The 22134-nt window shown below is 43.1% G+C and overlaps 2 non-coding genes across 2 annotated transcripts; one reads left to right on the top strand and one right to left on the bottom strand.

Moving 5' to 3' along the window:
* The first annotated feature begins 11586 nt into the window (after positions 1-11586).
* Positions 11587-11692, top strand: LOC112082315. Its single transcript, XR_002896974.1, has one exon. It is a non-coding gene; the product is annotated as a small nucleolar RNA R71 (small nucleolar RNA).
* A 4008-nt stretch (positions 11693-15700) lies between these two features.
* On the bottom strand, positions 15701-15807 carry LOC112082708. The gene has a single exon (XR_002897327.1). It is a non-coding gene; the product is annotated as a small nucleolar RNA R71 (small nucleolar RNA).
* Between the last annotated feature and the right edge of the window lie 6327 nt (positions 15808-22134).

Below are 22134 nucleotides of genomic sequence, written 5' to 3' on the forward strand. Positions count from 1 at the left end.
GAGTTGGAATACAAGGCCTTGTGGGCAGTGAAACTTCTGAACTTTGACATCAAGACCGCACAAGAAAAGAGGGTTTTACAGCTTCATGAGCTTGAGGAGATTCGGTTAGATGCTTTCGAGAGCTCTAAGATCTACAAAGAAAGAACCAAGGCGCTCCATGACAAGAAGATACACAAGAGAGAGTTCAAAGAAGGGGACCAAGTTCTGTTGTTTAACTCAAGACTCAAGCTGTTCCCTGGGAAGCTGAGGTCTAGGTGGTCCGGTCCGTTCACGATTCTTGAAGTAAGACCCTATGGAGCCGTGGTTTTGAAAGGAAAAGATGGACAAGGCTTTGTGGTAAACGGCCAGAGGGTAAAGCATTACTTGGCATCAGAAACAAGGGAGGGAGCTACCTCAGTTCCTCTACTTGAACCGGAATCAGCCTGAAAAGGTATGAAAAGTCAAACTTAGCGACGTTAAACAAAGTGCTCTTGGGAGACACCCCAAGCTTATCCATGTACATATTTCGTTTTTCATCTTCTTTTTCTTTTTATTTGAAGCTGTTTGAAGGGTTTGTTAAGTGTTTCAGGAGCTAGACAGTGAACCTTGAGGGTGAAAGTGAGAGAAAGCTTGAAAAAGACACGGCCTGATGAATTAAGTCAAAGAGCATACATAGCCTCGGTATCGACCCTCGGTATATTCATACCATGGTCATCTTTTACCGAGTGAAAGCTTGAACCTCAGCTAGATTCCTCGACTTAATTTCATCATGGTCGTGTCTGAGAAGTGCTATGGTAAAATAACTAAGTGTGGGGGAGGCTCACGGTGTAAACACCTCGGTATACCGAGGGGCGATGTTCACTTAAAACGGTCAAAAACCTTGATCCGAGGCCGCGACCAGTTTACACCAAGGCCAGCCTGTTTAAACCCCCAAGCCTCACGTGTTCTTTGCTAAAAACAAGTGACCTCGGCATGATGCCCTCGTGGTGGAGAGTGCCGAGGCACTCGGTTTCAAGAAATGATCAAAAGCAAGAACACATGAAACACTTAGGACGAAGAAGGGCTTTGCGAGGTCCAAAGAAAAGACGTGAAAGCTATGGGGATTTACTCGTTGGCATGGGCTCAGACAACTCGGCTTGGTGCCCTCGGGGTGGAACAAGTCGAGGCAGCTCAGAGTAACACGAGAAAATATGGCTTGGTCCGTACAGCCCACGTCATCCCCATACCGCGTCCATTTGAAGGGTTGCGCGGCATTTTGAATTTAAACACTCGGTCAACATAGTTTTTGGCGCGGTCAACGGCTGGAGCTGGAGCAGAAGGGGGGACCAGTCCCACAACAGTCCAAATGCCAGCTGGAAAGCGCGCTCCAGCCCATACCGACCTCCATACTTGGCCAAAACGCAGAGTTTGCCCTCTAGACTCTTTTCTCTGCATTTCACGAACACAACTCACTCATTTCTCGTTCATTTTGCGTGATTCCAAGCGTTCTAGACTCGTTAGGGTGTTGTCTACTCTGCATAGGCATCTCGTTCAGCTTAAATCTTGCATTCCCAAAGGTATTTGCATCTTAAAGAATTCATCTTTTTCCTTCATTCTTTGCGAGCTTAGATGTTTGTAAAATGTGGAATCGATTCCTTTAGAATATATCGGCCTTTGGGAACAATTTTTTAAATTCCACCAGGGTAGACAACATACGAAAAACCGGCCTTTGCATTTAAAATCACTTATTCTTGAGTTTTTAAAATTCTTGAGAAAATGCGCTTGGAATCGGTCTTAATGACAATTTGTGTTTGAGCTGAAATGTCTAGATAACTTGTCTCTAATCGGTTGTTCTGGCTTGTTCTTACTTTCCTTGATGTTTGAAAAAGCTATGAATATCAGTTCTGCTAGAGAAAAAAGTTTTGTACTTGCCAATCTTGAGATGAATTCTTTAAGATGCAAATACCTTTGGGAATATACTTGGCTCTGACGGTTCCTTTGAGAATCTCCCTTGCAGATGACCGGAGACCGAACCGTTCCTACCCACGAGACAAACAGAAGTGCGGGCCAGAAGAGAGTTTTGAAGGGTAAAGCCGTTGCCGTGCCACGTAGTGGAGAGACCAGCAAGAAACCCTCGATGCGACCCGATGACGAGCCAACCCCCAAACGAGCAAGAAATACTGAGCTCACTCTGGCACCAGCTCTCGAGTCAAAGAGGAACGGGAAGAAGGCAGCTGTGGGATCTGATGACGACGAGCCCGGAGCTTTAGTCCCTTATGTAGACAACGGTGACAAAAAGTCCAAGAAAGAACCAAAGGCCGAGCCCGAGGATGAGCACTACCCAACCACTGAGGAATACTTGGACCACTTTAACTCAATCAGAGTGGCTCAAGGTCGATTCCCTGACTTGGAGTTGCTGAAGAAACTCGAGATACTTGATGACGTGACCCTCATTTTTTAGAATATGGGCTTGGCAAAGTTCTTTGAGATGAGCGATGTTGCCTATGAAGGGATTACACAGCAGTTTCTTGCAACCTTGGAGGTCATCATTTACCCCAAGAGAGATCCAAAGCGTTTACATGGCAAAGGATTCGGCCACATTGAGTTTGACATGGATAGCGTGCACTACAAGGTCAGTTTCAAGGAGCTTGATGAAATCTTTGGGTTTGAAAGGAATGGAAGCTCGCTTGACAAGTTTGTGTACCCTCGTGATGAGTTGGCCGCATTGTGGGAAACGATATCTTTTGGACCCTACCTCGGAGGCAAGAGCAAGACAAGCTGCATAAGGAACCCTGCGATCAGATACACAAACCGCGTCCTAGCATCAACATTCTTCTCGACCTTTAACCCTGGTGTTATTCACACGGCCGAGCTTGAACTATTGGGACTCGGACTGAAGCCGTTAATCACTCAAATGAAGAACAAGAAAGAGTTCCGAGGGCCGCTGCATGTACCATCATTGGGTGCATTCTTTGCCATTCAAATGCTCACTTATCGGCACAATGTATGGTGCGACCGCAAGAAGCGAGGAGCAAGAAGACTTCAGAACGGTTGGATAGTCACCAAGGATCCTGAGGGCTCAAGGGTTTATATTCCCTGATTCACCAAAGAAGCCGAATCTCATTGATGAGTTATACCTAAGCAAAAGTGGTTTCTTCGGAGGCAAGTCAGGGGATAAATGGGTTTACAACTTCACCCTACTGCATAGAGACGGCACGCAGGTTCTACTGCCTAACCGAAGCCTCACCATGCTCGACAAGCAGTGTAACGTCTCGTTCTACGTTCTCAAAGACCAGTTGTATAACCCAGCTTTCGACCCACCAACACGCAAATGCACCAAGGCAGCACCTAGCAAACCCGAGAACACTAATGGCCCGGAAGATTGTGATAACGAGGAGCAGAGACAATATGAGAGAAGGATCGGAGCAGGCCGCTATCACTTTGATCCGCAAGTGTGGGGTGAGCCTGAATACCACACCAAGAAGCTGTATTCACGAGTGAACACCCTCCAAAAGTGGTGTAAGTGGCAAGACAAAACCATCCATGCATTGGTGGATTGTGTGAGGCATTTGAAGAAGAAGGTAAAGCAGCTCACGAGGCCATCCTCGCCGGATAGGAACTCAGCGACCTCAACCGCACCGATTACAGAAGAAGGAGTTGGAGAAAGCTCAAACGCGAGGAACCCGGAGTTTCTACCAGGCAAAGAAGACTGGATCGATCCAGCCACGGCTTTCCTGCCTGAACCCTCAGAAAGCAGCCCACCACGTCAGCCCACTCCATCCTGCTCAACATCGAATCCCTCGCACTACTTGGGATCCGTCCTCTCCGACTAAGGTATCGACTTCAAACCTTGTACATATGCATCTTGTATATATCATCTTGCATTCGTTCAGTTTGTCTTTTCACTTCTCTCACACGCTTTTATAACACAAGGGACTGTGTTATCTAAGTGTGGGGGAGGAGCTTTGTGTTTTCTGATCTTGTTTTCTTTGTTCTTATTTGACTTTTGCATTCTTGAGTCTCATTTAGCTTAATACATGTGATAAATTACATCATTCTAGTTGCATCTCGCATTTTAAGATCGAGTCTAGTTGCATCATGTAGGATTGCATCAGTGCAAGGAGCAATGATAGATTTTTTCCTAGAGAGTAAATCACTTGAGAACTTGAACTAAATATGCTTGTGAAACTCATTATGTGCTTGTAAAGCTTGAAACGATTTGAATCTGAGAAACAAGTTTGAATTACACTCAACTCTAGCTAAGTGATAACCTTGAACTTGAAATGTAAATATCTTCTGATGCATTGCTTGAATAGGCTTGTGGATACCGATATACATACTTGAGCTAGAATCGTTGTTTTTACCACCCTCCTTCCTTAGCTCAAGTAGCTGAATCCGCATCATGGATCAGTTCCCTCACCTTGAACCCATCTTTCTTTCGAGCCAATGTTTGCGTGTGAATTGTAAGGCCACCTTGGACTGAACTTGGCAGAAAGTGTTAGGTTTAGAGCAACAAGGGCATGGCTCATTGAGTGATATGTTCCAACATCAAGGAACCAAGAGTATTGGTGAGAAATAAGTGTGGGGGAAAAGACTTGTTGGTGAGTGGAAAAAGGTGAGCTGAGTGGAGAAGAGGAAGTGGAAATAGCTAGGGGAATGAAAGAAAAAGAAATGAGTCTTGGAGTTTTGAGTTAAAGAAAGTGAGCTCAAATGTTTTGAAAAGAAAGAAAAAGAGCTAGAGGTTGCAAAAGAGAAAAAAGAGCTGTGTAAAGTTGAACTCCAAGACTTGAGAGTGAAAATGAAAAAAGTCCCCTAGTGAAAAGAAAACGATTGTGAAGAGTGAGGATTCTGAGAGGGTGAGCAAGTGAGAAACGCTTTGAGTGGAGTGTGGGGTGTGATGAGTCTTGCCCTTGTATGCATCGGTTGCTTTTTACCTTTAGCATTCTGCCGAAGTTTGGTCGTTCATAGAGAGATCCCTGTTGCATTGCACCCGCTTGAATATTGATGAGATCATTTTTATCTCATGACCTTACCCTAGCCAAGCCAGCCTATTTGAACATTGCATCATTTGATTCACCGGTTACGAACTTAATGAATGTGAAAGAGTTGAATGTGATAATGACTTGTGGAGATTCCGTGTTTTAGTTGGAAAATATCCGAGTATAGCTTTGCATTGCATATTTGAGCATGAATCCGAGTTCTCTTGTGGTCACTTCTCTCTAAAAAGGAAATATGAGCTCCATCTGCATTACAACCTCTCTCTCTCATTTGTTCTTTTTGCTTGAGGACAAGCAAAGGACAAGTGTGGGGGAGTTGATATGTCTATATTTTCCATCATTTAGATTGCATTATAGAGTCCTCATCATGTGTTTTCTCATGTAAATTGAGTCTATAGGCGACAAAATAGGACTTAGGGCTTACATTAGGTCCCAAAGAGTTTTGCATGTTTTGAAGTCCTTATCAGGAGCCTTGGAGACCAATTGGAGCCTAAGAAGAGGAACAGGAAAGAAAACGGTGAAGAAAAGGGTCAAAAATGGTGAAAACCGCTTGGAGAAATTTCTCGGCCAAATCTCGTACCGGCTGGTCGGAAACCTCGACCAAAATGTTTACCGGATGCTCATTACCGGCCAAAAACCTTACCGATCGGCCAGAATCGAGTATCGAGTGCAAAAATACCACGGGACAAGTTTTTGACCGAGGCAAGGATTTTTTACGACCAAAAAGCTTACCGCGGTACACAGCCCTCGGCCATTTTCCTTACCGCGGGAAGGTTTTTACGACCAAAAGTTGCCCTTGCCCGCGCAATTTATAAATCAGCAATCCGGGGAACCTTCCGGTCCGAATCAGTTAGCGGGGTCTTCACCAAAGTTGGAGATAATCAAGCAAAGATTCCAGAACAGTTGGAATAATCCAATTCGGACGAGTGGAGAGAAAGATATGGCTTCCGGAGCGTTCACCAGCCTTGCGCGTACCCGAGAACTGAACGGCGAACTTCAAAGATCATGGCGGACGGAGCCTTTCCTGTCCGAACCAGCTTACCCGGTCTTCATCAAAGTTCGAGATCCATGGAAGATCTTCTCAGAGCATTTGGAATCGCTCAATTCGGAGCAAAGGTTTGGAAGATGAGGTCTCCGGAGTTCACATCGGTCTAAAAGTCTATTTTCCGGTAATTTCAATGCGGCGCAAAGATGTGAAATCCAGGAAGCCTTCCGCTCCCCAAGCTCCGATGGTTTCTGCACCAAAGTTCGAGCTTATTGAGTCATCTTTACTGTGGAACTGGTCCCAGAGCAATTGGAGTCGTGAGCTGAAAGTTATCGCTTCCGGAAGGTGACATGGTCGATACAAGCCTAAAATGAGTTGCGATACGCGCTAAGTGTCTTCACAAGCCTCGGTATCTTTACCTTGGCATCACTCAAGTCGAGGCTCATATCTTGGAAGTATTTTGGACCAGACCTCGTCCCAAAGCCTTGGCATGATTAGATCGAGGCATGCATACGTAAAAACTGAAGCTGGAAACGACTAAGTGTTGAGAGTACACCTCGGTGTAATGACCTCGGCGTGCATGCCGGACTGTGTTCTCCCAAGCACCTCGACATCATGACCCCTCGACATTTTATCCCGAGGTCCCTTGTCACGAACCCAGAATCAAGAACAGAGTAGCTCAAGAACACACACGTGAGGATGGATCAAAGACTAGGGTTCATGCATGTTCTTGACGTGTTCTTCACGAAATCTTCATCCGGATCCTGACTCACGTGCACACCTCGGCATGAAGACCTCAGCTTCACTTTCCGATACACCGTGGCACTCACCCATCAACCCAAGAGGGCGGTTCAGTACCCGGTTTGTTCCGGGCTGACCCGCGACACTTTCCCTTTGCTATAAATACATTTTGAGACTAAAAACCTAGTTATCTTATCTCTTACCTGTTTTTAGCTTTAAGAACTTGCCTCTTTTGTGAAAACCAGATTAATCTAATCTGATATCTCGTTTTTACGTCTGAATCTTGTTCTTTCTTTACTCTTCTTTTATTATCAGCATTAAACTCCTAATCATGACCAGCTACACGTCTTGCAAAGGACTTAGTGAGCTCGCTATGATCAGTGAGTAGTCGTTTAAGCGACTTTAGATAAGTAGATTAGGGTGCTTTCAAGGTGGATTAATGGGTTTAGGTGTCTAGTCTTGCATGTTTCATTCCTTAACCGACGAGATCTCTAGGCTGGATCCAAGCACATCACTTGAGGTTCAGATCTGAGACATATCTCGCATCAAAAGTGTTTGTAGAAATGTCTGAACCACTCGGTTAAGGGTTTAAGAGTCTTTCATCGCGAGAGTGATAGTTTGTTCTCTTAAATGACATATTTGAACTGAATCTTATTGCTGATTGATTCGTGCTTCTCAAAAGATATTTTGGTATGAAGGAGGATCAGTTTAGATGTTTAATACTTTCATGAGAAGATTAACATGCCTTGAGTTCAAAGCTAAATGAAACCGCTTGATAAAATGATTCATTAGCCCATTAGTTTACCTTGGAAGCACCCGAGTCGATTATCTTGTCTAAAGTCTGTTCCTTTATTGCATATTATCATCATCTGAATCACCTGTTTGTTGTTTGCATCTTGCTTAGTTTAAATCTCTACTTTTTATTTACTTTTATTGCTTATTTGCCTGATTATCATCGTCACCAAACTTTTACCTTCTTGTCTTGACTTAAGTGAACAAATGACATAGGCTAGTGTCTCGTTTACAAGCTTGGTTTGACACCCCTTATACTACTTTGACAAGGGGATTGATAACCCTTCTAAGAGCCTAAAAACTCTTAGTTATCAATGTTGCATCTCTCGTCTCGACAATGTAGAAGTCGACAGGCACTATGCTACCTCCTATTCTCAAAGGAATTTCATGAGCTATTCCTTGAGGTGTTGCATTTGAATCGTCAGCTAAGCTAATCTTTGCACTAGTTCTGCGCAGGTTTCTAATACCAAGTCTCAAAGCAATTGCCTTGGACATCATGTTAAGACAAGCTCCAGAATCACATAGCACGTTTTTAAACATTTCTCCTCTAATAGAACAAGAGATAAGAAACTGACCTACACCATCGATTTTGTGAAGTGTTCGAACAGGTTTACCTTTTCTGGCATGATTGAACAAGTCTTCTATCTCAGGGATTGATTCTTTGCTCTCACAGAAGTAGTGGCCTATCATGAAGTCCTTGCAAGCTCTGGCAAACGTGATTCCTTTAGGTAGATTTCGAACCACATCATTGAATTCATCGAGCTTCTCCTTGCTGATTTTGTTGGTGTAGTGGCTGCACTCTTCTGGTCTTTGGAGGTGGATTGAATAAACAGCAGCATCAGGTGATGTTCTGGGAAAAGTCAGACGTCTGGCCCTCCCAAAATAGGTTCTGATATCCTCCTTTGTCTCCTTGCTATACCTAAAGAAAACTTGCAAACAACCAAGATGCCATATATCATCGAAACCTGTGTAAAGAGGGATTGATTTCACAAACTTGTTGAATTCAATGAGCCTTTCTCTGGAGATTGGTGCTCTCAATTCCATCATTTTGTCTGGATTCCCTCCTTCTATGAACAGACGATAGTCTTCATCTTCTAGGTAGTGCCCTTCATATTCATCTTCATATGCTAAGACTATATTGCAAGGGAGTACCTCATTTTCTTCTTGAGATGTTTTGGAGTTGATAGCATACACCGTCTGCTCCTGAGGAGGGGTTTTGACCATCCCAGCAGATGTATCAAATGAGCATTGACCTGTGGGAGTTGAAAAGGGCTGAAGGGCATCTGAAGGAGTGCTGGCCGCGGGTAGAAGCTCCACGACCGCGGGTGAAGAGGGCTTTGCCGCGGTCAGGATGTTCACGACCGCGGCTGGAAGCTTGTTGGCTGCGGTCACGTGAGTTCCGACCGCGGGAATGAGGCTCCGAGTTGTTTCTTCAGTTTCGTCTGCTCCTCTGCCATCTGAACTGATTCCTGCACCTTCTAACTCCGTCTTCTCCTCTTTTAGGCTAAGATCTTCGATGAGAAGCGTCGAACCATTCGTTTCACATCCTTGAATAAGCTTTTCGACCTTCTTTTCGATTTCGGTGAGGGTATAGACTACTTCGTCCACAGTGGAGTCTATTGTCTCTGCTATCTCTTGAACCTTGTGTACTCCATCCCAAATCTCTTGCACATAGGAATAGGTTTGGTTGTTGTGGTAGTTAATAGTCTCTTCTGCTTCACCAAGTTTGATCTCTAAGGTGCGGATGCTCCAACCGGCTTTGCGAATGCGAACTTTGTGTGCTCCAACTCGTTCTTCGATTGCTTTCATCCTCTCCTGCACGGTTTCGGCACCTTCGTTTAGCTGGCTTTCGACGGTCTTGACTTGAGCTGAAAGATCTTCAAGCTTTCTCTTAAAGAGTATTGACAAGTCGTCAATTCTCTCGTCAATTTTGGATCTTGCTTGAACGTCGAGTAAGTGCGAGACTGCCAATTCTAGTAGCTCCAATCGGTGAATAGGTTATACGTATTCATTCTTGTGAGGCAGCCGACGAGCAGGTTGTTCAGGGTTGGCCATTTGAGGTGCGCAGGGTTCCTTCTGGGACGTTCTGTTGTCTTCGCTTTGAGTTTCTTCGTAGAGATCGCTTAGATGCTTCTCTCTGCGTCTGGTGGCTTGAAGAGTGTTATAGAAACCTTCCTCATTTTGTTTATTTCGATTTATAGAATCCATATCTCCTGAAATGGAAACAAAATAACCGAAAAATGGAAAGTTGCAGAAAAGGGTGTTCTAGAGTCGATTTACTAACCTTTCTCGGGGTTTTGCAGAAAAGAAAACGCGTGCCTTCCCCGGCAACGGCGCCAAAAACTTGATGGTGGTCTTGATGTGGGTGTCGAGGGTTGTCAAGTTTTACCCTAATTGAAATCGATAGCCGCAAGTGCACAGCTGATCAATTGTAGTACTTAGGGATCGAATCCATAGGGAAAGAGGATCTTTTGCTGCAAAAAGCCTTTGAAATAAGTTAAAGTAAGGAAGTCTAGAACAAAAACGGTTTTGTGGGGGTTTGGTGGTGTGTTTAAAATGTAAAAACGAAATATTAAAAGAGAGTGCGGAAATTAAATGGCGTAATAACTAAACTTAACGAAAATAATTAAAAATAATAAAAACGGATATTCTAATGCTTAAATGAAAATGAACTAAAAAGGGAAGACAATATTGAACTAAAGCTTAAAGAAAAATCGGTGTAAATCAATAGGGAAGAAAGCGTTGGGGTTCAGGGAAGTTTTCTCAGGGGTACGAACGATTCAAAACATTGCTAGAGAGTAAATTTTGTAAGATCTTAGCTTAAACTTTTCGAACTGGAGTCACGGACGTATGAATACGCCACTGTCGTGATCATAGACAACTATCTCTCTCAACCCTGACCAGTAGGTTTCCACTCTGGCCCTGGAAGAGAAGAGATGCATTATGTTTAAGACTCGTCCTAATTCACAAATCGCCCATAGGTAGGTTTCCACTCCTATGTTTGTTTTGCTCTTCTAAACTAGATCTGATACCTGATGAACACTTTCGTGTCACCAAGCATCTGGATCAGATTGTAGTTCATGACGCTACCCTCATGCAGTAAAAACGAATTCAGAAGAAAAAGTTCTAAGATTCAGCTCAATAGCCAATGGAATCCTCACCGAACATATAAATCCCCATCGAAAATCCCTTAATCCCAACAATAAAACTACTCAGACATAATAAACGAAATCAAAGACATAGTATTAAGAAGTAGAATAGAAACCGAAATTGAAAAAGAAAGAACAAGGGTTCAAGAGAACAAATCTCTCTCTCCCTAAAAGCTAAAGCAAAAACAATAAGAATATGAAGTAAATATTTCGGTGGTGATAGGTTACACACCATTTCTAGGGCTTCTAAGACATGTATTTATAGTGCTCAAGACCTCTCTGGACGTCACTTAGGGTTTCTCCAAATGTGGGCTTCAGAAATGGGCTTTTTGGGCTCGGAGGTTGAAGGCCGCGGTCGGGAGTGCTCTGACCGCGGGGAATGTATGGTTTGCCGCGGTCGGGATGCTCCTGACCGCGGGAAAATGCTTGTTGGCCGCGGGTGGAAGTGCTGGCCAGCTGGTTTACGGGACATCTTGCTCTTCGCGTATCTTTTGATTGAACCGTTGGATTGCCAAGCTGTAAAGTGCACTGGAAAGCTGATACTTCCATCTTTAAGGTCTCCAAATTTGAGCTGGATCGGACGGTGAGAAGGCCTTCAATCAGGGGTGAACTTCTGACGGTTTGACTCTGAGCTGAAATCTGGTTTTCTATCCATTTTGTTAAGTTTTTTCCTAAGTTACCTGAAAAGAGTCTTGGAACTACAAATACTAGAAAAACGTGATAAAAGTACTTAAAAGCAATTAAAAACATATAAAAAGTATTTCAAAACGATCCATAAAAGTGGTCAAAATACGGTGTTATCACAGGACAATCATTGCTATTGGCTTGAGCCAAATTTTCGATGAGGGCTCTTCCTTGGGCTATCGTCTTTTGTTCAAAATCTCCATTGCTAGCTGTATCAAGTGAAAGTTTGTATTTTGGTTGCAAACCTCGGTAAAATGTGCTCAGCAGGCTTGATCCATGAAATCCATGGTGAGGGCAATCACGTTCATACTCCTTAAAACGCTCTCAGGCTTCATAGAAAGATTCAGTTGGCCCTTGTTGAAAGTTTGAGATCTTTGTTCTCAACTGATTCGACCTTGACTTAGTGTAGAAGTGGTTCAGGAAAGCAGTTCTACATTCTTCCCAATTAGTAATCGATCTTGCAGGCAAAGATTTCAACCAACGGTGAGCTTTATCTGCTAATGAAAAAGGGAACAACTTACACTTTAAATAGTCTGGTGGAACTTGGTTTGTTCTCATCATGCTGCAAATTTCTTCAAAGAGCTCGATATGGTCCATTGGGTGTTCAGAAGGAACTCCATGGAATTGGTTTTGCTTCACCAATGAGATGATTTGAGGCTTGACTTCAAACTCATTCCGGTTCGGAAATGGTACTTGAATTGCAGATCGATTCTGAAAATTTTGAGTATATGCATCAAAATCAGCTATGCGATGGTTCCTGGCTTGTCTTCGGTGTTGATTTGCTGGCAGAATAGGGCGGTTAGTGCGTCCATTCGGCTGCATTCCTTGGTGGTCACCATCGGCTGCATTGATGGGTGCTTCAAGGTCTTCACGTTCTTCTCTCTCGCGGTTCTGGTGGTTTCTTGGAGGAACCTCATCCTCCTCTCCATCTTGTCGAGCATGATCCCCTCCTCTGTGATCATTCTCTTCATTTTCTCCATGTTCGGACCCGTCTTGGTCCATATTTAAATTTCGATTAATAGGATCTCCAGGCTGGTCGTCGTTGGCCATTCCTTGTGTTCGTCTAAGTCTTCGAAGTTCTCTTTCGTGTCTGTCTATCTCGTCTAGAATTCGAATATCTCCTGCAGGTGTACTGATATATTCATAAATTGCATCATTTAATGTACATATTCTAGTCAAAATCATGTCTCATTTGCATGCATTTTAGGTCTTTAGGCATTGTTTTAGGACTTAGGAGATTGCATTAGGTCCAAGAGAGTTTTGCATGTTTTGGAGTGTTAAACAGGTGCTTTTGGAGCCAATTTGGAGTGGAGGATATGATTCAGATGAAGAAATGGAGTTGGAATGATCAAAAATGGTGAAAAGGAGCAATTTTGGGTTTCTCGGCAAAATGGTGTACTGAAGGTCGAAGGTTCTCGACCAAAATCCTTCCCGCGGGTAGCTTTCTCGGCCAATAACACGTACCGCGGTCAAGTCTCTCGGCCAAAATCTCCGGGTGCAGACACGTTTCCGAAATCGCCTGTCCGGGGAACCTTCCGGTCAGATTTAGCTGTCGAAGTCTTCATAAAGGTTGGAGATAATTGAGTCAAGAGTCCATAACAGTTGGAATCAAGGCATTTGGACCACAGAACTGAAAGATATGGTAATCGGAAGACGAACAGGTCTCGCACTCATTCCGGAGCAATCCGATACCCCTGAATGATCGCCTGTCCGGGGAGCCTTCCGGTCCGATTCAGACGGCGGGTGCTTCATAGAAGTTGGAGAGCATTGCATCACGGTCTCTTAGCAAGTAGAATCGTGGAATTCGGACGCGTGAGCAGAGAGATAAGCTTGTCGGAAGGAACCCCAGTCTCGCAGGTATTCCGGACCGAGCAGATCAGTTCTAAAGGATGCGAAGGACGGTGCACTTCCAGGCCGATTTAGTTTCCGGGTCCTTCATGAGAACCATAGACATTTGAGTCTTCTTTCCAGAACGTCCAAGAGCATACAATTCGGATCTATGAGCAGAAAGATACAGTCTCCGGAATGGACACATGTCTAGACGCCTCTCTCTGGTCGTGTACATGCACTGCAAAGATGTGCCCTCCAGGAAGCCTTACACTTCCCAAGCACCGAAGCTTTCTTCACCAAAGTTGGAGATAAATGAGTCCTCTGTCTTCTGCAACCGAAATCATTCAATTCGGACAAGTCTCATAGGAGTTACACTCTCCGGAATGCGAAGTGGTCTAAGCTGCTCTGGATGCTGCGAGTTGGAGAGGAAGGAGACCAAGCCGCAGCAACACTCGCAAATCACTCCGACTTGAGCCTGCGACCTAGGTGCAATAGAGACCAACCCGCACAGTTTGTACATTCCCCAGAAACCGCCTTAGCCCTGCGAGTTGGAGAGGAAGGAGACCAAGCCGCAGCAACACTCGCAAAACACTCCTACTTAGGCGTGCGGCTAAGACAAGGCGATTCAGGCTTCACAAGACAAGTCTTCATCTACTGCGACTTAGGTGTGCGACCTGGGACATACTGGACTGACCCGCAGGATTTCCACTTGACCCAACTGAGCCGGGTCAGTACCCAGTTTGTCCTGGGCTGACCCGGTTCATTAGCACTTAGTATATATAGCTTTTTGGAGAAAAACCCAAGGGGATCATCTTCTCTCTTAGTTTCTCTCTAGTTTTCTTTCCTTTTTAGTGTAAAAACGTTTTGGATTAAGAGAGATCTCAAGGATTTAATCAATCTAAGTCTGTTTGTCATCATCTCATCATTTCATTTCTGCTTCTAATCATGATTAACATCATCTCTTGCAAAAGATTAGATGTGTTCTTCATGATTAGTGAGTAGTCATCTTTTAAACTTCTAGGTGTGTAGATTAGGGTGCTTAGATGTAGATTAATGATTGTTTAAGCTTAGATTCTCTTCTCCTTTCCTTAGTTAGCTGATCCTAATGCTAGATCCTTGCACATCACTTGGGTCTAGAATCTGGGTTTTTCATGCACCAAAAGTGTTTGATGAAATGCCTGAATGAAAGCTAACTAAGGGTTTATGCATTAATGTCATGGGAATGATTGTTAAATGCATGAATGGCATATTAGAACTGTTTCTTAATGCTCATTGATTCATATTTCACAAATGATGATTTGGTTTGAAAATGGATTAGTGTAGAGGTTAGTGCCTTCATGAGAGGATTAATCTAGATTAGAGTTCTAAGTTAATTGGAATTTGAGATCATGTGATGCTTGCTTTATCTTTCTGTATAAGATTCAGTCTTTCTTAGCTCTTATTTTGGTGCACAAAGAGGCTGTCTGGTCATGTTAGACTTGGAACCTTATGCTTGTTAATTGCTTATTCACTAATGGGAATTAGTCTTGAATTGGTAATTAACAAAGGGATTTCTGTCATGAGAATGAATTAATCTGAATTGGAAGTCTAGACTAAAGATTTGCAAGTGTTGCATTGTTTGCTTAGCATCATGAATTCACATTTAAAGCACCCTAATCAATGATCACATCTAGAGGTTTAGCTTTCTTTTTATTTGAATTTGAGTGTTTGTTTAGTTTCTCTTGCTTGTTTAATTCTTAATTACTGTTTGTTCTTGCTTGTTTTGTTATATGCTTTTAGATAATCTTGGTTACCAACTCATCTGCTTATTAGACTTGGATTAAGAATTGATCCTCATAGTTCTAGTGTCTAGAATCTCTCCATTTGGATTGATACCTCAAGTGCTACAATGACATGAGTAGTTGAGGAATTGATCAAGGATTGAAAAATTCCTACTATCAATTTGGCGCCGTTGCCAATTGGAGAGTTCATTCTAGCATTAGGACTTTGGATCTTCTTGAGATCAAGTCATTTTCTTTTGTTTTACTGATTACCTTTCAAGTGCTATCTTTGTTTTCAGGTGTATGAACACCAGAAGTCAAGCAAGGAGACAAAGAGAAAGAGCTGAGCACATTGAGAGGTTGGGTATGGATCAAGGGCAACAGGCTCATGGTGGTAATGGAAACCACCAGAATCAGGAAGAGCCACCACCTCCACGTCCAAGACAAGTTGTGGGAGCTGGTGATGAGGCCAATGCTCAGGGTCAAAGACATGGGATTCAAGCCCCAACACCTGAAAACGATTTTGAGATCAAATCTGGCCTGATCAACATGGTGCAATCAAACAGGTTCCATGGCTTGGCATTAGAAGACCCATTAGATCACATTGACAACTTTGATAGAGTTTGTGATCTAACTAAGATGAATGGAGTGAGTGAGGACAGTTTCAAGTTGAGGCTATTTCCTTTTTCTCTAGGAGACAAAGCTCATCAGTGGGAAAAGTCTCTACCTCAAGGATCAGTCACAACTTGGGAGCAATGCAAAAGAGCATTTCTAACCAAGTTCTTCTCTTCATCAAGAACAGCAAGGTTAAGAAATGAAATCTCAAGTTTCATTCAGAAGAACCATGAATCGTTTTGTGAGGCTTGGGAAAGATTTAGAGGGTATACCATGCAATGCCCTCACCATGGATTCTCAGATTGTCAGCTGCTAAGTACATTCTACAGAGGTACTTTACCACAGGTCAGACTTCTCTTGGACACAGCTTCTAATGGTAATTTCATGACCAAGGAAGTCAATGATGCCATGACCCTAGTGGAGAATGTAGCTCAGAGTGATGAGCTTTATGGATCAGACTTTGAAAGGAATTCAAGAGGGGCTGTGAGTGCTGAAGAGGAAAGGACAAGGAAAGCCATCAAGTCTCTCACTGAGAAGCTAGACACACTTCTCTTAGATTCTCATCAGTCAGCCAAATTTGTTAGAGATGTGAATCATGTGTTTCAAGACACATTTCAAAAGGAAGACATCACAGCTGAGGTGAACTTTGTAGGTGGCCAACAAGGTTACCAAAAGGGCTTTACCTACTACAAGAATCCCCCAAACCAGAACTTCTATCCTCAAAACACTCAACAACAAGGTTTTGTCCCTCCCCAACAACAAAGTCCCCAACAGAACTCAGAGAATAAGGATCAAGAAGTGCAGAACCTGCTCCAGCAAATCCTCCAAGGTCAAGCAAGTGGTGCCATGGACTTTAACAAGAAAATGGCAGAGATTAACAACAAGGTGGATTGCAGTTATTCTGATCTTTTATCTCAGCTTTCAACCTTGGCTTCCAAAGTCAAGACTCTAGAGAACAACAAGGGCCACTGCAGTTCTCAAGCTCAAAAATCTTTACCAGGGACATCAATTGCGCATCAAACAGAATACTGCAATGCAATCCTCTCAAATGATGAGAATCATGCTGCTGTCCAAGAAATTGAGGACCTTCTCCATGGCAATGTCTCAAGTGACAAATGCCTGACAAAAGATGATGAGGACGCCATCATAGATGAGTTTGAGTTCCTGTTCTGTGATCTCAATGAGGACATTGAGAAAGAAGGTGGGGAGACAGCTTGTTTTGATATGAAAAAGAATGATTCTGAGATTGCTGAAGGAAAGGATCAGAGAATGGTTCAAGGAAGGACATCTGATGGAGTCTCTAGCACTGGCTCAACAAGGCTGAAACCCAAATCTATTCCCAAGCTAGGCAATCCAGGAAAGTTCTCCATCTCATGCTCTCTTGGAAATTTGAAAGTGGACAATGCTTTGTGTGATTCTGGATCAAGCATCAGTGTAATGTCTTTAGACATGGTGGAGAGACTAGGGATCAAGAGTCTTAAGCATCACCCCATGTCAATCACCTTTGGAGATTCATCCTCAAAGAAACCATATGGAATCCTTGAAGACTACCCATTGAAAATTGGTGAATGCACAGTTCCAACAGATTTTGTAGTTATGAAGATGAAGAAGACAAAAGAGCTACCTCTTTTGCTTGGAACTCCATTTCTGAACACCACAGGAGCAAGGATGGACTTTGATACTCAAAGAGTGGTGCTTGCTAAGGTAGATGATGAAGTATCTTATCCTCTTAAGCCTCCTCTTGCTGGGTTTTGTGGAGTTATATCTGATGATTCTGATGAGTTGAAACATTATGGGATGATGTATGTGGGGAGTATTGGAACTATAGAAGAAGCTATACCCCTTGCATCTGTTGAGAAAAAGAAAGAATCCCTAATAAGACCTGATCTTGAGTTTGAAGGGGATTTCTTTAGTGATGATGAAGCTTGCTTGGAATCTCTATCTCCTACACCAAGTGAGAAGGAGATCAGCAGCAACAAAGGCAATGGCTCAGGGTCTCAAGACAAGAACCCACCAAGAACCAGACCATTCACTCTTGAGTCATCTTCTCAGGTCTTAACTCTCACTCCTTGGAAGTTTGTTGGTGGAGCTGTTGAATACAAGGTTAAAGGCAATGGAAGATCAAGACCATTTGCCAAAGTCAGAGCTATCCTCACACCAGAGTTCATAGACAAAGGATCTGATGGTGTCCAAGAGATGATGAACAAGGACCTCAAACTTGAATTCATGGACAAGACCAGGAGCACCAAAGCTCCTCCTCTCCCTTACTGAAAACAGGTTTTTGAAAGTCAAACTTAGTGACTTTAAACAAAGTGCTCTTGGGAGACACCCCAAGCTTATCCTTGTATATAATCTTTTTATTCTTTTCTCTCATTTCTTTTCCTTTTTTAGGATCTTTTGATGGGTTTTGTGAGTTGGTCTCAGGTACTAAGTGATCTTTGGAGGACATAGCTCAGTGATGAATGGAAAGAAGCATGTGAGAGAGCTGAGAGAAGTGTTTAAGGCCAGAAAAACGTTTAAGTCCCAAAAGCTGCGGCCTAGGAGTGCGGGTCAGAAGAGAAGAGCCCAGGCCGCAGCAAGGTTCGGAATTTACTCCGGCCTGGGCGTGCGACCTGGAAAGAGGAAGGCCAGGCCGCACAGAAAGAAGGGAACCCAAAGAGATTAAGTCCCAAAACCTGCGAGATAAGCGTGCTACCTGGGAGTAAAGAAGACCAACCCGCAGCAAGACTCGGAATTTACTCCGGGATGGTCGTGCGACCTGGAAAGAGGAAGGCCAGGCCGCACAGAAAGAAGGGAACCCAAAGAGATTAAGTCCCAAAACCTGCGAGATAAGCGTGCTACCTGGGAGTAAAGAAGACCAACCCGCAGCAAGACTCGGAATTTACTCCGGGATGGTCGTGCGGGTCAGAACAGAGGATGGCCAGGCCGCAGCAAAAGATGAACGGCCAAAATGCCTAAGTAACAGAAGCTGCGGGATAGGAGTGCGGGTTAGACATAGGATGACCAGGCCACACATCGAACCCCTCCTACTCATTGGGGTCTGATTTCAACAGCCACTAGGTAACACTCAAAACCTTGTAAATAGCATGTAGACTTTCTTTTTCTTTTGCATTTTGCCTGTTTGCTTTGGTTTCACTTCTTTCTCATACTTTTATAACACAAGGGACTGTGTTATTTAAGTGTGGGGGAGGAGTTTTATCCTTTACTAATCATGTTTTCTATTTTCTTATTTTACACTTTGAGTCTTGAGTCACATTCTAGTGCATATTCATCTAAGTGCATATAAAAACCAAAAAAATGGAAAAATCTGAAAACTTTTCACAAAAAAAATGAGCATGTAGTTGCATTCTCATTTTTAGGATTGAGTCTAGATTGCATTTGCATGTAGGTTGCATCATATGCAAATGGGAGTAATGATAGGTTCTTTCCTTGAGAGTACATCACTTTGAGAATTTGGATTAAATATGCTTGTGAAATGACTTCTGTGCTTGCAAGGCTTGAAATGGTTTGAATCTGAGAAGCAATTTTGAATTGAACTCAACTCTAATAAGTGAAAACCTTGAACTTGACATGAAATTATCTTGTGATGCATTGTTTGAATAAGCTTGTGGATACCTATATACATATTTGAGCTAGAATCCTGTTTTTACCACCCTCTTCCTTAGCTCAAATAGCTGAGTCTACATCTGGATCAGTTTTCCTCACCTTGAACCCATCCTTCCTTCAAGCCAAATGTTTGTGTGTGATTGAAAGGCCACCTTGGATCAAACTTAGCAGAAAGTGTTAGGTTTAGAGCGACAAGGGCAAGTCTCATTGAGTGTTAAGTTCCATCATCAAGGAGCTGAGAGATTTGGTGAGAACTAAGTGTGGGGGAATACTTGTTGGTGAGTGGAAAAAGGAGAGATGAGTGGCAATAAAAGGAGAATGGTGAGAACTAGGGGATAGAAAAGGAAAAGAAATCAGTCTTGGAGTTTTGAGTCAAAGAAAGTGAGCTCTAGTGTTTTGAAAAGAAAAAGTCTAGCCTCTAAATGAAAAGAAAAGAAAAGAAGCCCAAGAGCTCAAATGTTTTAAAAAAGAAAGAAAAAGAGGCTAGAAGTTACAAAAGAAAGTGAAAAAGAGCTATGTAAAGTTTGAACTCCAAGATTGAGTGTGAAAATGAAAAGTGAGTCCCCTAGTGAGAGGAAATTAGTGTGGAAAGTGAGGTTCTTGAGAGGTTGAGCAAGTGAGAAAGCTTTGAGTAGAGTGTGGGGTGGGATGAGTCCTTGCCCTTGTATGCATAGGTTGCTTTTTACCTTTAGCATTCTGCCAAAGTTTGATCATTCATAGAGAGATCCCCTTGCTGCATTGAACCCACTCAGGCGCTGATGAGATCATTTTAGTCTCATTACCTCACCCTAGCCAAACTTTGCTTGTTTGAACATTGCATCATTTGATCCACTTGGTAAAGAGCTTAATGAATGTCAAAGAGTTGAGGAATAAGAGAACTTGTGGAGATTACTGTTGAGTTGATACATCAGAGTATGGTCTTGCATTGCATATTGAGCATGAACTTGAATTCTCTTAGTTGTCACTTTTTTCTTTCAAAGGAAATATGAACTCCCAATGCATTCAACCTCTCTCTCTCATTTGTTCTTTTTGCTTGAGGACAAGCAAAGGATAAGTGTGGGGGAGTTGATATATTCATAAATTGCATCATTTAATGTACATATTCTAGTCAAAATCATGTCTCATTTGCATGCATTTTAGGTCTTTAGGCATTGTTTTAGGACTTAGGAGATTGCATTAGGTCCAAGAGAGTTTTGCATGTTTTGGAGTGTTAAACAGGTGCTTTTGGAGCCAATTTGGAGTGGAGGATATGATTCAGATGAAGAAATGGAGTTGGAATGATCAAAAATGGTGAAAAGGAGCAATTTTGGGTTTCTCGGCAAAATGGTGTACTGAAGGTCGAAGGTTCTCGACCAAAATCCTTCCCGCGGGTAGCTTTCTCGGCCAATAACACGTACCGCGGTCAAGTCTCTCAGCCAAAATCTTCGGGTGCAGACACGTTTCCGAAATCGCCTGTCCGGGGAACCTTCCGGTCAGATTTAGCTGTCGGAGTCTTCATAAAAGTTGGAGATAATTGAGTCAAGAGTTCATAACAGTTGGAATCAAGGCATTTGGACCACAGAACTGAAAGATATGGTAATCGGAAGACGAACAGGTCTCGCACTCATTCCGGAGCAATCCGATACCCCTGAATGATCGCCTGTCCGGGGAGCCTTCCGGTCCGATTCAGACGGCGGGTGCTTCATAGAAGTTGGAGAGCATTGCATCACGGTCTCTTAGCAAGTAGAATCGTGGAATTCGGACGCGTGAGCAGAGAGATAAGCTTGTCGGAAGGAACCCCAGTCTCGCAGGTATTCCGGACCGAGCAGATCAGTTCTAAAGGATGCGAAGGACGGTGCACTTCCAGGCCGATTTAGTTTCCGGGTCCTTCATGAGAACCATAGACATTTGAGTCTTCTTTCCAGAACGTCCAAGAGCATACAATTCGGATCTATGAGCAGAAAGATACAGTCTCCGGAATGGACACATGTCTAGACGCCTCTCTCTGGTCGTGTACATGCACTGCAAAGATGTGCCCTCCAGGAAGCCTTACACTTCCCAAGCACCGAAGCTTTCTTCACCAAAGTTGGAGATAAATGAGTCCTCTGTCTTCTGCAACCGAAATCATTCAATTCGGACAAGTCTCATAGGAGTTACACTCTCCGGAATGCGAAGTGGTCTAAGCTGCCTTAGCCCTGCGAGTTGGAGAGGAAGGAGACCAAGCCGCAGCAACACTCGCAAAACACTCCTACTTAGGCGTGCGGCTAAGACAAGGCGATTCAGGCTTCACAAGACAAGTCTTCATCTACTGCGACTTAGGTGTGCGACCTGGGACATACTGGACTGACCCGCAGGATTTCCACTTGACCCAACTGAGCCGGGTCAGTACCCAGTTTGTCCTGGGCTGACCCGGTCCATTAGCACTAGGTATATATAGTTTTTTGGGAGAAAAAAACCAGAAGATCATCTTCTCTCTTAGTTTCTCTCTAGTTTTCTTTCCTTTTTAGTGTAAAAACGTTTTGGATTAAGAGAGATCTCAAGGATTTAATCAATCTAAGTCTGTTTGTCATCATCTCATCATTTCATTTCTGCTTCTAATCATGATTAACATCATCTCTTGCAAAAGATTAGATGTGTTCTTCATGATTAGTGAGTAGTCATCTTTTAAACTTCTAGGTGTGTAGATTAGGGTGCTTAGATGTAGATTAATGATTGTTTAAGCTTAGATTCTCTTCTCCTTTCCTTAGTTAGCTGATCCTAATGCTAGATCCTTGCACATCACTTGGGTCTAGAATCTGGGTTTTTCATGCACCAAAAGTGTTTGATGAAATGCCTGAATGAAAGCTAACTAAGGGTTTATGCATTAATGTCATGGGAATGATTGTTAAATGCATGAATGGCATATTAGAACTGTTTCTTAATGCTCATTGATTCATATTTCACAAATGATGATTTGGTTTGAAAATGGATTAGTGTAGAGGTTAGTGCCTTCATGAGAGGATTAATCTAGATTAGAGTTCTAAGTTAATTGGAATTTG

This window comes from Eutrema salsugineum, unplaced genomic scaffold (genome assembly GCF_000478725.1).
Source record: "Eutrema salsugineum unplaced genomic scaffold, Eutsalg1_0 scaffold_8, whole genome shotgun sequence".
Classification (NCBI taxonomy): Eukaryota; Viridiplantae; Streptophyta; class Magnoliopsida; order Brassicales; family Brassicaceae; genus Eutrema; species Eutrema salsugineum.